At 42.3% G+C, this 8173-nt stretch overlaps 1 long non-coding RNA gene across 1 annotated transcript; it reads right to left on the bottom strand.

The window, feature by feature from the left end:
- Positions 1 to 7084: 7084 nt before the first annotated feature.
- Positions 7085 to 8173, bottom strand: LOC133564955 (uncharacterized). The gene is made up of 3 exons (XR_009809390.1): positions 8104 to 8173; positions 7211 to 7308; positions 7085 to 7119 (listed from the first exon to the last, which is right to left on the bottom strand). It is a non-coding gene; the product is annotated as an uncharacterized LOC133564955 (long non-coding RNA).

Consider the following 8173-nt stretch of genomic DNA (forward strand, 5'->3'; position numbering starts at 1 on the left):
AGTTGTGTCTTCATCAGCCATGTCGCCCCAACTCCAGCAACCTCAAGATTCAAGGTTCAAGATTGTTTTATTGTCATATGCACAGCCATATGCATATTTATAAATATGCATTGCCTTGTATTTTTAAACTAACAATATTGTCAATAGGCAGAAACAGAAAATGGTCAATTCACTCTTTAAAGTAAAAATATGTATAAGTGGTAAATATAGTATGTATAAAAATGTAATTTATTAGGCTACAATTTCAAAGAAATGATGTTCTATGCACAGCTAACATATCAGAAAATTAATAACTGGTGAATGACAAGAAGTTCAATAAAAGTTTTTTATTGATACATATTTCTATTCCTCTGTCTATGGAGGTGGAGGCGGGGCTCGTCTCCTCGCTGCCCGATCTGCCGCCAGGTTGAACCACCTGATTGCGTGATTGGTGACCTCAGCGTCTGTGGCTGACCTTTTCACCGCATTTTTTCTTACAGCACCTGTAATCAAACAAGATGACAAGACAGATACATTTATGTTATGTAGCATCAAAAGCCAAGTACGCTTACACAATTAAAAATATGAGAGAGGTATTAAGGAGATTACATTTGAAAAAGAAACATGACTTAAAGTTACAGGAGGTGGCTCCTCTGTCTGCCACATGTTGAGGGCTGGGGCGGGGGGTGGAGGGAGTCGAGGAGGGACTGCCGTTCCTAGTGAGGTGGGCATTGTGAATGAGTCATCAGTTAACCATGACTGATAATACCCAAGGGGCCTATCTGTTCACTAATATTTCGGAGATCAGTCCCTACCTTGTGTAACTCTCTGCATGTTTAATGCAGGTGCTGGTGAAGGCATATGAATACGTCTTTCCCCATGGTTAGGTGCTAAGGGAGGTAAATTGGTATTAAATGATTGTGATCTGTTAACCATGGTTACTGGATGCTGAGATATTATTTCGGAGATCAGTCTTTACCTAGGAAGTTATCTACAGTTGAGGAGTTGAGTTGACGAGTACCGGTACTAATGACTCTTGCTGGCACTCGGCGAAACGGTGGAGCTGGGAAAAGGGATACAAGGAGAGGGGAATATCTTTAGCACTAAGTATGTTAACCATATCTTTAATATTAATGTGGTGGTTTTGTTTTGTAGATGTTAAGAGATTATTCTTTACTTTGCCTGTGCAATTGGCTTGCCAACCCAAGAAATGCGAGGTCGCCAATTCCCGGGTCTTCTTCGCTACTATCCGAGTCCCCGAGAGGATGGCTGTTGGGTAACCATATCCTTAGGATTATTGCATTACCAAAATTGCCAAATATATATATAGTATAATCAATCAATCAATCAATGTTTACTTATATAGCCCTAAATCACTAGTGTCTCAAAGGGCTGCACAAACCACCACGACATCCTCGGTAGGCCCACATAAGGGCAAGGAAAACTCACACCCAGTGGGACGTCGGTGACAATAATGATCCAGTGGGACGTCTGTGACAATAATGACTATGAGAACCTTAGAGAGGAGGAAAGCAATGGATGTCGAGCGGATCTAACATGATACTGTGAAAGTTCAATCCACAATGGATCCAATACAGTCGCGAGAGTCCAGTCCAAAGCGGATCCAACTCAGCAGCGAGAGTCCCGTTCACAGCGGAGCCAGCAGGAAACCATCCCAAGCGGAGGCGGATCAGCAGCGCAGAGATGTCCCCAGCCGATACACAGGCAAGCAGTACATGGCCACCGGATCGGACCGGACCCCCTCCACAGGGGAGAGTGGGACATAGAAGAAAAAGAAAAGAAACAGCAGATCAACTGGTCTAAAAAGGGAGTCTATTTAAAGGCTACAGTATACAAATGAGTTTTAAGGTGAGACTTAAATGCTTCTACTGAGGTGGCATCTCGAACTGTTACCGGGAGGGCATTCCAGAGTACTGGAGCCCGAACGGAAAACGCTCTATAGCCCGCAGACTTTTTTTGGGCTTTGGGAATCACTAACAAGCCGGAGTCCTTTGAACGCAGATTTCTTGCCGGGACATATGGTATAATACAATCGGCAAGATAGGATGGAGCTAGACCGTGTAGTATTTTATACGTAAGTAGTAAAACCTTAAAGTCACATCTTAAGTGCACAGGAAGCCAGTGCAGGTGAGCCAGTACAGGCGTAATGTGATCAAACTTTCTTGTTCTTGTCAAAAGTCTAGCAGCCGCATTTTGTACCAACTGTAATCTTTTAATGCTAGACATGGGGAGACCCGAAAATAATACGTTACAGTAGTCGAGGCGAGACGTAACAAACGCATGGATAATGATCTCAGCGTCTTTAGTGGACAGAATGGAGCGAATTTTAGCGATATTACGGAGATGAAAGAAGGCCGTTTTAGTAACGCTTTTAATGTGTGCCTCAAAGGAGAGAGTTGGGTCGAAGATAATACCCAGATTCTTTACCGTGTCGCCTTGTTTAATTGTTTGGTTGTCAAATGTTAGAGTTGTATTATTAAATAGAGTTCGGTGTCTAGCAGGACCGATAATCAGCATTTCCGTTTTTTTGGCGTTGAGTTGCAAAAAGTTAGCGGACATCCATTGTTTAATTTCATTAAGACACGCCTCCAGCTGACTACAATCCGGCATGTTGGTCAGCTTTAGGGGCATGTAGAGTTGGGTGTCATCAGCATAACAGTGAAAGCTAACACCGTATTTGCGTATGATGTCACCTAGCGGCAGCATGTAGATGCTGAAGAGTGCAGGGCCAAGGACCGAACCCTGGGGAACTCCACACGTTACCTTAACGTAGTCCGAGGTCACATTGTTATGGGAGACACACTGCATCCTATCAGTAAGATAAGAGTTAAACCAAGACAGGGCTAAGTCTGACATACCAATTCGTGTTTTGATACGTTCTAATAAAATATTATGATCGACGGTATCGAAAGCAGCGCTAAGATCGAGGAGCAGCAACATAGATGACGCATCAGAATCCATCGTTAGCAATAGATCATTAGTCATTTTTGCGAGGGCTGTCTCCGTCGAGTGATTTGCCCTGAAACCGGATTGAAAGGTTTCACATAGATTGTTAGACGCTAAGTGTTCATTTAACTGCTCCGCAACAATTTTTTCGAGGATTTTTGAAATAAAGGGAAGGTGAGACACCGGTCGGTAGTTTACCATGAGGTCAGGATCGAGGTTAGGTCTTTTAAGAAGAGGATGAATAACCGCTTTTTTGAATGCTAGGGGAACAGTGCCCGAGGAAAGTGATAAGTTTATAATATTTAGCACTGATGGACCTAATAATACAAAGAGCTCCTTGATCAGTTTCCCAGGAAGAGGGTCAAGTAAACATGTTGTTTGTTTTATTCCATTTACACGTTGTAACAATTCCACTAATGTTATTTCCTCAAAACGAGAGAAACTATTTTGGAGGGCAGTATCCGCCGTATATACAATCGTGTCAGTGTTAATCGAACCCCGTTGTAGCTGGGACGCATTGTCTTTAATCTCCTTTCTAATGACTTCAATTTTCTTACTAAAGAATTTCATAAAGTCATCAGCTGAGTGGGTGGAGCTACTGGAAGGAGTCCCTTGTTGGGTTAGCGATGCTACCGTACTAAACAAAAATTTAGGATCGTTTTTATTACGGTGGATGAGATTTGAGTAATAATTAGCTTTAGCTAAAGTAAGCATGCGTTTATAAGTTATTAAACCATCACTAAACGCTTGATGGTGCACCTCAAGTTTAGTCGTGCGCCATTTGCGTTCCAGCTTTCTGCATAATAATTTCTGAGCTCTAGTTTCTTCTGTAAACCACGGGGTGCGCTTTTTTGGAGCCTTTTTTAACTTTAGCGGTGCTATGTTATCAATGGTTTCGCGCAGGGCGTCGTTAAAGTTGTTAGTGAGGTTATCAATAGAGCCCACATACTTTGGGAATGGTGCCATTACCGAGGGCAGTAGGTCAGCAAGAGTTGTCGTTGTGGCCGTATTAATGTTGCGGCTGCTATAGCAGTTATTATTATTATTAGTTTGACGAACATGCGTCTGAACCTCGAATTTTATAAGGTAATGATCGGACAATACTTTAGTATACGGGAGTATCGTAACTTTGGAAGCGGTGATACCCCTGACAAGCACTAGGTCTATCGTATTACCGTTGCGATGCGTGGGTTCATTTATTATTTGTGTGAGACCACAGCTATCAATTATAGTCAGGAGCGCTACGCACGGTGGGTCCGATGGGGTATTCATATGGATATTAAAGTCCCCCATTATGATTATATTATCGGCGTGTGTCACTAGATCAGCAACGAACTCTGAGAATTCATTGATAAAGTCCGAACAGGGCCCTGGGGGGCGGTAGATAACAGCCAGGTGTAGAGGCAGCGGTGTGACAGACCTCAGAGTAAGCACCTCAAACGATTTATATTTATTATTTATGTTAGGACTAAGGTTAAAGTTTTCGTTGTATATTAGTGCGACCCCCCCACCCCTTTTAAGCGGACGGGCAATATGCGCATGTGTAAAGTTAGGAGGACATGCCTCATTTAGCGCAAAAAAGTCGTTTGGTTTAAGCCAGGTTTCACTGAGACCGATGACGTTAAGATTGTTGTCTCTGATGATATCATTAACTAATAACGTTTTGGGAGACAATGATCTTATGTTTAAAAAACCTATATTATAGGTAGTGGGCTGTTTTAGGGAATTTTTGATCAAATTATCCGTAGTAGCAATATTAATAATGTTGTGTTTATTATGCCCAGTGCATTCAGTATAATTACGACCATATCTAGGAATTGATACGACGGGAATGTTCCGATTGTTTGATTGTTGCTTTGATAAACTGCACGCATCATGGTTAGTCTCCTCAGTAACAGGGATTTTCCGATTGTTTGTTTGTTGCTTTGATAAACTGCACGCATCATAGTTAGCCACCTCAGTAAAACACATGTCCAACTCTGAAACACTCAAAGCAGAAAAAACTTGTTCTAATTCAACTGACTCCTTACCCAGACCAGTAGTCTCGCATCTTTCATCTAAATCCGTCTTCAGGGTGGAGGGAAGTGGTGTCCTGTGGGGATTAGCCTTCTGCTTTGTTTTTAGCCCCGCTCGACATCCGTGTTTCCGATCACACCGCTGGCGTCTGCTCCGTAGACGGCCCCCGCTGCTACTAGACTCCCCTGCTTCACAGGCCGCTGGATGTAGCCGTCGACGTATTCCCATGCTAGTTAGCATGTTTAGCACGCCCGCGTCTATCAGTCCAAAACAGCCTGATATGTCCATATCCAGAAGTGTCTGGCGGTCGTACGTGATCACGGAGTGACCACGATGCGAGCCAGCCATGAAGTCTGCAGAACTGTCCGGCATTTCCGCCAAATGTTCCATCTTTAGCAAGAGCACCGCAGTGTCGCAGCCCATCCGGGCGCCGCCATCTTGCATCTTTGGTCTATTTTGCTACCAGAAATAACCTTCCTGAAACGTGACAAAAATTAAAGCTGCAAGCAGCGATGGATGGGACCGAGTTTTGCTGGTGTTTCCTGCCTTTACCCGTTCAACATATCTTTACCTGCACGTTACCTACCTTCCCTGCATCCTGGGGTCACACTGGTGCTTCTTTCTGTCACCCATACATGCTGGTGCTTCCTGCCATCACCCAGACAACATATCTTGACCTGCACATGACCTACCTTATCTGTATCCTGGAGTCAAACTGGTGCCTCTTTCTTTCACCCAGTCAACATATCTTTATATAATAACTTAGAAATACAATAGGGTCTTCTGTCCCAAAGGGACATTTGGTCCCTAATAAAACCTCAGAAATACAATAGGTCCTCTATTTATTGAATCACAATTATTGAAATTCAACGATTTGGTGCATTTGCAAATAGCTAAAATTATGTATAAAGCAAACTATAAGCTGCTACCCAAGAATGTACAACAATTATTCTCAACAAAAGAGAAATAAAACCTTAGAGGAAAATCTGATTTAAAACATTTTAACATTTTTATGCGCATAAAACACTTAAAATATTTAGTATATCAGTATGCGGCATTAAATTTTGGAACGGATTAAGCAAAGAAATCAAACAAAGCACCAATATGATTCAGTTTAAGAGTCTGTTCAAACTACAAGTGTTCACAAAGTACACAGAACAGGAATTATGGTGAACATCTTGAACAATGTATTTCCCTTTTTTTCTTTAGACAAATATTATTTATGTATTTAATATTTGTATGCTTACTATGGTATGTTAATTATTATTTATTTGTTCACTGTTCTGTTGGCGATGTCCAACGAGGGGAAGGTGGCGCAGGGGGGTTGGGTGCGAACTGGGTGAGCGCAGCGTTGCACATTTCCACCAGGATGGGCGAGCCACCTGTGTTGCTAAGGTGCACATGAATAATAGATACAGAACACATTGGCTCCATATGTGTATCCAACACCACAGAAAACATCAAATTGGCTGTCATCATAACAACTGTACATTTGCTGTACAACTGCTGTACTTACGCCGTCAGAACACCACAGCTCCAACCGATCCAGCAGGAAGCCGCTGGTCACAGCCACGAATGGGAGACCTGATCCAGATTTCCGAAAAATCATTATACTTGCTTCAATAAATTTGCTGTGAAAGGTACAATTGCACCAGCGCAAAGATAAATTCTTGAACATACCCAAGCGTGCTGCGATGCGGTGGTACTCCTGACGCAGCAGATCCTGCAGGCCCACAGGTTTGTTCAGACGTGTGGGGAAGTCCAGAACAAACACCTAAAGACAGACATTTTATCACATTTATGTCTTAAAATACAATAATAAAAAAAACACTGGCTCCTTTAAACAGCTGTACAGTAATATACAAGAAAAAGTGAAAACAAAAGCACCTTGGGCTAGCGGCTGCGGACGCTAGTCAGGAGCGCGCTGAACTCCACCGCCGCATCGCTGATGGTCCCACGGTCCAAGTTGTTGCTCGGGGCCAGCACGCAGACGACATCCGGGGTCCAGGGGAACTCCAGGCGCCGCACCTCTGTCCTCAGGTCAGCTGCTCCTCCACCAGGAATATACAGAAAACAAAAGGACAAAGGTACGTTGGGTATGGCGACGTGCCCATCCACCAAGCCCCTCAAGTGTGAGTCGCCGATGACGAAGACAGTCTGAAACGACAAACACTTTGCTTTAGAACAGACACAAGAACCATGACTCCTAACAACCAACGCAGTCTATAAGAAAGAGAAGAACTGGTACCTTCTTTTCCGGGTGAAAAGCTGGAGGGACAAACTTGACCTGACGGCCAGTCAGGTGCGAAGTAGGCCACCTTTGCACGCAGTGGCGGTACCCAGTACCTGAATAACAGATCCAGAACACATTGGCTCCATATGTATATCCAACACATAATGTTGGATATAGAGAACATACAAACCCCTTATTTATTGAATCAAAGATACTGAAATTCCACGACATAGTGGAATTGCAAACAGCTAAGATTATACACAAAGCAAACTCTAACCTGCTTCCCAAGAATATACAACAATTCTTCTCAACAAAAGAAGAGAAATATAATCTTAGAGAAAAATGTAATTTAAAACATTTGTATGCACGTACAACACTTAAAACCTTCAGTATATCAGTATGTGGAATTAAATTATGGAATGGATTAAGCAAAGCAATCAAACAATGTACTAATATGATCCATTTCAAGAAACTCTTCAAACTGGAAGTGTTAACAAAGTACAAAAATGAAGAACCATGATAAACATTCTGATTTTACTCACTCATTCATTCTCAAAATAATCTGATTTATCTCATCGTATGGATTAAAATTTAAGCAATTATTTATTTATTTATTTATTTGTATTGTGATTACTTATTACTTATGGAGTATACATTGTGAATACATTGAGAACAGGAAGTGAACAAAAGTTTTAGCAACTGTTATGTAAAGAAAAGGGGTAGGATTAAATAAACTCTGCTTCTTCCTCCTCCTTTTCGAACATGTTGGAAAGAGAAACTGGAAATTGTGATGTATCATGTTGTATGCTTGCATGTTCGAAATAAACTCAAACTCAAACACAACATCAAACATCAAATTGGCTGTCATCATAACAACTGTACATTTGCTGTACAACTGCTATACTTACGCCGTCAAAACACCACAGCTCCAGCCGATCCAGCGGGAAGCCGCTGGTAACAGCCACGAATGGGAGACCT

The sequence above is a fragment of the Nerophis ophidion genome, linkage group LG13 (genome assembly GCF_033978795.1).
Source record: "Nerophis ophidion isolate RoL-2023_Sa linkage group LG13, RoL_Noph_v1.0, whole genome shotgun sequence".
NCBI classification, from domain to species: Eukaryota; Metazoa; Chordata; class Actinopteri; order Syngnathiformes; family Syngnathidae; genus Nerophis; species Nerophis ophidion.